Genomic DNA, 7,500 nt, shown 5'->3' with positions numbered 1-7,500 from the left:
GCCACAGAAGTATGCTGCCGATATTGAAACGCCTCTACGATCAGAAAGTTTGTCAGATGTCTTAAAAAGACTCAAGAAATGCTCTGGTGAGTGAAAATCACAACTGAAATAAAAATAAAAAACATTCAGCTGTCACCCTGCACGACAGCTTTATCTCCATTCAATTTTATTTAATTTTATATGAAATTTTTTGTAAAGCGCTTTTGATCACATCTGGAAAGAGCGCCATAATTATGGTTATTGTTCTCCAAATTGATCCTTTCTTTTTACGCTCATACTGCATAATTTTACTGATAGTTTCTCCTAACAAAGAGTTTTATTAGTCTATAATAAATTGTCACCTTCTGACAATGCATTTCTAGCCCTGTGATGCGTTCATTGAATCTAAGTTACCAGGGGCATGTACTTGTTTTTTGACCTTATGTGGAAAGTGAGTGTAGGAAGTGCCGCTTACTGTAGACTTTTGCGGCGGAAGATGAAAGTTCTGTCGGCACAAAAATGGGTGAGAAAAGCAGATTTGGCGTGGTGGGCACCGCGGAACTATTAGTAATAATGGCCAATGCTTTTCCCGAAACTACAAAAAGGCACAAAATTGTTAGGTTACCGTCATTTCGGGCATTTTTGACCCTGTGGATTCCGTTCGCAAACCCGGCTTCACATTTTCATTCTTTCGTGTAACTGTTGCGAAACTGTGGAAAACAAAGAACCAAAACACATTGGACAGATTTACTTAATTCGACCGGAAAATATGCTATTGTCGGTGATCCTATAATTTCCAAAAGGTGTCAAAATACCTACATAACGTTACCCCACTGACAGTAACCAAGGAATACGTTTGAAGATGCTTTTAATAAACCAAATATAATGAAGGTAAAATTCCATTTCAGGGCCAAATTTTGTTCCTTCATTTCTGTCCATTTCGTCAGGCGTAATGCTGGTACATTATAGCTACTGCCAGGAGCGATTTCAGCAATGCCCAACTCCCTTGGCGGTAGGACCAAAGGGGACAGGAAAAACAACTGCTGGGAAAGTGTTTCTTTCCCTTGTCGGACAAGGAAAGAAAAAACTTGCGCGTCAACTCTCCGAAGTGGAATGTATCCAGCAAAGCTCGTTGTCATCATTCCCATTGGTGTACGATGATCCCGATAATCTCACCTCCATAAAATCGCTGATTAACAACTTCTTTAACGGCCAAGCGAAAGCGACCACGCGGGGAACCTTGCAACCAAAGACCGGTTGCATGTTTACTCTTAATACAGAGAAGCTGTCGACTCTCCTAAACGGTTTTCAGTAAGTATACAGTAAAACACATGCAAGTTCCACAAGTTCCTCACACACTTATTGACACAGGTTATAAGTATTTGAAATGGCTTCAGTTCAAGTAGTATTTGCTCCTTTCATGATGTACCTTACTTTCCAGGGAAAAGCAACGTTAAGGAATTTCATAGATAAATTAGATTTCGATGAATAGTTTAACTTTAGCAATCGATACTGACTAGTAAGACACTGTCAGGTTTCCAATGTGAACGAGGGTTCCATGGTATTTTTTATTCAGACGCTGAACTGCGGCCAATGTTTTTAATGTTGTATAAACAATATATAGGTATTAGCTTGCGTGTCAATCCCCTCTCCCTTCATCTCTCTCCCCCTCTCCCTCACTTTTTTACGCTAGCCTGCCACGCCGGCTAATACATGTTATAGATACTAAGGGTCTCTAGGAGTAGCTAATGATTGAGAATGTGACATCAAAACAACGTTTTAATGGTTATACTAACTTCGCACTGCGTATAAAAGTCGTGCGAATTGATGCACTTCAAATGACTGATTATTCACCAAACATGTAACAAGCCTTGTTCTCTGGGTTTCTTTTTGTCAGAGAAGCAAGTCGCGTGGTCATGATGCCGTTTCCCAAATTGCTACAATCTAATCCACTGTCCCAACAAATGGAGTACGAACGAAAGCTACAGAGGAGTTTGAAATCGGCGAGCAGTGCTGTTGGAGTTATAGTTTCTGTCGCGTCAAAGCTCGACACCGACGATAAGGCTGTAACAGAGACAATTGCACGCGTAGAGAACATTCTTGGACAAAGTGTGCACCACAGGATTCTACGGAATTATACCATGCTGATGCTGTTTGCGACAAAGGTAAATAAAATTAAACAAGACGCCTGGAGGCGTCAACGTGGAATGGGTAATTTGCCGCAAACTTTGACTGGTTATTCGGGTAGCCAAACACACGATGGTTCGGTAAATAGTCTCCTCGCCATATGCCATATGCATTCGATAGATAGGAATTTGCTGATTCAACCATATTTTAGTGGAAGAATATTCGGCACCTTCATTTCGAGGTTATTTGTGCCGTGCGAAGTGCGTGCGGTGGACAGTAAGTAGAAAATAAAGTCATTTAACACCATCCAAAAACACCAATCAATTTTAGACCCCTATTATGGTTTAATTGAGGAGATTTGTCTCTCAATTCGCTGAAGTGCGTAATGTAAATATGTGTTAAAACAGTCAAGCGTACAAAATGCAAACCAGTGAAACTTAAAAATATCGTTTTCTTTTTTTTGAGACAAATACAAAGATTACCAATCTTGTCACATTCGTCTGGAATGCAAATTATTCACAGTTGAAAACGAAAAACTAAACCGATGAACAGAACAAATGTATCGCTTTTCAGTCATTCAAATATTTATGGTCAACCTATGTCACGGCGCAGGGAGAATTCAATCTTCACTCAAAAGGTTTTCTCCGACAAACGAGAGCGTATAGAAAGACGAACTGTGGCTGATCAGCTAGCCGCACTGTTTGGCGATTCCAGCGTCACGTGGTTCCTTAAAGTACAGGAATAACATAGAAAAAAATTCCACTAGAAAAAAGAAAACATCACGGGGTTCAGGTCACCCCTCCGTGTAGTAAACCCGGCCAACTGGGTTTAACAACAGTCGTATGCACAAGCACGTGGCTACTTCGATGGCGACGAAACTCGTCCGAATACTTGGTCTGCCTTTTTGGCATCCCACGAAACAAAAGTACTCAAAGGTGGCAGTTTCAATCATAATTAAAAAGAGGTTGTTACTTCCACCATTCCTTTTTAACTGAAAATTTCAGCAAACACAATCAGATTTTTCCGTAAGACCAGCTAAGATTCTGAAATCCATTCATTGATTTTCTTCTTTGTTGTACTCTTTCAATAGATAGCTGAAATGTGTCCCGAAGAGAGTCCGGACGCCAAGGAGCTGTGGGACTTCTTCTCTGAACAAATTAGGCCTTGCGTTGAGAAATATCAAGTGGAACGTGTCCGGGATGGTACGTGCGAGGTTAACACCACGGTGACGGCCACCTCCGAAGTAGTTAATTTCGTTGAAATTATTCTTGGCCACCTTTCAGACATGGATGAAAACGAGGTTAGTTTTAGGTGAAATTGATACATTCCCAGCTCAGATGGGAATGTATAATTTTTGTAACTCTGACTCCGCTGGTTTAGTTTTAACCATTTTAAGTAGTTTGTGTTTTTGCTTAAGTTAAAGTTTATCTCTTTTTTACTGTATTATATTCTATGTGTTTAGCAAAATAAAATGGTTGTCGTTGTTATCCGCATCTTTTTTAAAGGTTATGCGCACTTAACCCTTGGAAATTTGTTCAGTAAACTGTTACAATATGAATTGACCATTTTCTTTAATGTTTGCCAGGAGCCAGCGTTTATCATAAACATTATTTTGATACAGGCTAGGAAATTTGTTAATCCAGCAGTCCTCTGCCTTGGAAAACTTGGTTATGCCTTGGCTAAAACGAAGGTCCAGAACCTATTGGGGAAGAATTATCCGCTCCGGCCAGTCTGGAAAGCAGTAGAAGAAGGGGGTCTAGGCGAGGACAACGTTATTCGAGAGTTTAAATCAGACATCGAAGGAGGGAAGCATAAACAACGAGCACTAACCTTCAGACGAACGGTCATACCTTCCTATTTGAGAAAAAGATTAGACGAAGGTAACAACTTCTTCCTAGCAACGTTCTATAAGTTAATATAAATAAATGTTTCGATACATGCAAGCATTGTTCGAAACGCCATTGCAATTACACAAGCAGTGCAGGGTTTATTTTCACATCTGCTCTATGTTGCGATACCATTTCAAGTACCAAACATTTTACTCGCAGTTCAGCTGCATGATGCCAATAGTTACATTCAGTTGCTTGAACCACGAGATTTCAATTTTATATTAATTGCATGATTATGTTAGTGACATAAAATCATTAGTTCAAATACTTTACTAGCTGGTAAAGTCAGTCTGACATATTTTCTTGATCTTCATTACATTTTTAGAAATTGATACTGCACCTTTCCCCTGGAACTTTTTTCTGGCAAGCCCATATCAAAGAGGCGTCTATATGAATTTCGTTTTGAATTCCAAAGGGCAGAAAGGGTTACATACTAGCTCTATACCACTGACTAAAAATTCACATTCGTTCACTCTTTTTAATTGACCATATAATAATCCTATTTTACAGTGCTTTGTTATCAACCCAAAGACCAGGAAGTTGGTAAGTTGGCCGGACATTAATCTTAATAAATATGTATACTAATATTAATAACTAGTTATGTTTCAGTTTTATACAACAGTAGTTGAGCTTTTGTTGAATGTCGCCTCATCAAGGCGTCCTTCGTCCTTTACTGGAAATACATCATGATTTTGGAGGGACAATACTCTCATATCCTTGCTTCACTGTTTTATATATAGACGAAGAGAGTGAGTCAAGAATGGAGATTTCTGTTATCTGTAAGTACGCAAATGAGTGTGGATGTCTTTTCATCTGAGTTATAGAAAGTTACTCTTCTTCTATTTCTCGGTTTAACTCGTAGTAGGTTTATCTTCCAGGAGTCGTAGTTTTCTTCAACCTGAATTTTTGTTACCACAAACGGAAAGAGGTAAACTCTACAGACAAAAAAGACTTGCTACAGTGTTGGTTTTATTACCACCTTCCCATGATAGAGATTATTAAAAACTGAGAAGAGTTTCAATGTGCATGAGAGTTATATATATCGTTGTTTTATTTTTTAAAGCAAAACCTAGTATACAATCTCTTCTCTTCCCAACAGATATTATTTACTCTTATCAATAAACTCCGACCTTATTTCGATGCGCAGTGAAAAAAAAAAAAAGAAAGGATGTTTAATCTCGTCATGTCGGCATAGGTCAACAAGACTTTGCCTTTAAACTTTAATGTGGCGTTATTCTGTTCAAAGGTTCTAACAACACCAGATGGCTAAACCAAAGGGAAATGATAACCGCCCACGGTGAGGAGATGGACGGTTATTTTAAGGTATTTTACCCTTTAGACTGCAACATAAAAAGAGGTGAGGAAATTCTCCTGGATGGTGACGAGAACACCACGTCTGCGTTCCCTCCTGGAACCAAGGTGACATTTTCAGTCGTCCAAACAGGACAACAGGACGACCAAGATCAGGAGAGTGCGAGCGACTCCACTAGCGAGTCTGGTAATGAGGATTTTAATAGGGATGACGATGACGGTGATGATGCTGACATGGCATCAACCGATGAAGATAAATATTTATCTATGTTTGTAAGAACTCAGGAGAAAGTAGCGGTTTACTCCGGCAGCATAAAACCATTTTTTTTCTCTGTGAGAACATCTGGGAACGAAGGCTCGGCTTGTTTAGACAGTCTTTTCTCACGATTAAACAGTTGATCACAACAAGTGAGAAACAATCGCTATTAACTGTCGTTAGTTATGTATACTTAATTTAAAGCTTGTTCGAGGTGCACTTCATCCAGCCAACGATACTATGGATGGATGATAGAGCAATCCATCTTTGAACATAAAGAGGGTCAAATGGAACCTTACAGGCCAAGTTGTGACTTTAATCATTTATTTATTTTCAAAAGGAGAAGGCGAAATAAAGGAGACAGGAAAATCATTTGCGAAGAAGAAAGGTATCCAAACAATTGATTATTGAATTCAGTGATGGTATTCGTAAAAATCTTCTCCAATAACAAAAGTTTGATTCAACAATTCCCTGTACGTGGGCAACTCGTACTACCTTAAAGGCCCGTACGCATCAGGTGGAAAAGAATTGTTTAGCTCTGACAAAAATCTCGACAAATTTTGTCTCCGCCATATTTTGAATTGACTAATCGAGTACGCACTTGCCATTTTAAAGCCTGCAAATTGTAAGAATCTGACAGTTTTGACCCTCTGAAGCAGGACTACGACGCTTTTAAAGACTGGTACGGCTTGACCAAATTTTGGTAGAACGAAAAACGCCGTTTGCACTTGCAGAACGGAACTGATAACAAATATTTTTGCAAAATAAACAAAAATTCGCCTCGTGCGTTCGGCCTCTTATTCTCACTAACTTTCGCGAAAGTCAAGCGCCATATTTCGCGAGTATTAATTTCACGACTTTGAGAAGAAATTAAATATGGATTGTGTTAAATTTCACGATGTTTTTCTAATCTTTAATGTGTGGAAGATTTCATAACATCGTCATTCTACAATAGCAAACATAACAACGCCCCAAGGTACGGTATTCCTAACTACTTAATAACCGAGAGCGAGGTCGTTACGGGAAAATCTCAAACTAAGGCCTTGCCGTATTGACCGAGCTATAGCGAGGTCAACACAGCTAGGCCGAGGTTTGAGATTTTCCCGTAACGACTGAACGGTCGAGGTTATTAAGTTGTTTATTTTATGGCTAACATAACGGTTATAAAAAAAAAAAAGCTTAGTTCAAGCAGAACTCGTGCTTCACTGTAATCTATTCATTACGTTTGTCAAACCCAGGTCAAACTTTTCACTAACAGTTTTCCTGGTCGTGTTTTCAGTTTTTTGTTCTAGCGGCAACAATTTTCAATGTAAATAAAACAAATGTGACTTTTTGTTGTTTTTGCTCCTAATTTGCATCATCCGTAATCGGCCCGTGGGCATTATGGGAGAATAATGCCCTAGCGCTTCGCTTCGCTTAGCCAATCAGAGTGCGCGTTATATCGTACACAAACACTAGCCGTATAATAAACAGTCTAAATACCCAACACGTCCACAGTACACTTCTGAGTCGTTGAACGGATCCTCTTCGGGAGCTTCGTTTCAACGCTCATGACGGAAAATCGAACAAAAAAACACCTAAACATGAAGCTGAGACATGGTAGAACAACAGTATTAAAACAGCAGTTTGAATCTCATTAATATAGTTTTAAATTTCGCGAGTAAAAATCGCGAAATTTAGTGAGAATAAGGGAATATACCTTACAATAACAACTCACGGTAGCTCTGTTTAATTTAAATAATCTTTTTTTACAGGAGAACTAGAAAAATTAAGCGACGGCTTTGTGTGGTTTAGAAAACCCACAGAAACGTCACGAAAGCGGACAGTCAGAGGTAATAAATTGTGTGGTAATTTAACTCAGACAAATTTCAAAGGACAATCATGTCGTTTTCAAGTTATAAGCCATTGACGCTTAATCTAATAGTATATTGTAGCGTT

The sequence above is a fragment of the Montipora capricornis genome, chromosome 2 (assembly GCF_036669925.1).
Source record: "Montipora capricornis isolate CH-2021 chromosome 2, ASM3666992v2, whole genome shotgun sequence".
Taxonomy (NCBI): Eukaryota; Metazoa; Cnidaria; class Anthozoa; order Scleractinia; family Acroporidae; genus Montipora; species Montipora capricornis.
This window is presented reverse-complemented; position numbering follows the sequence as displayed.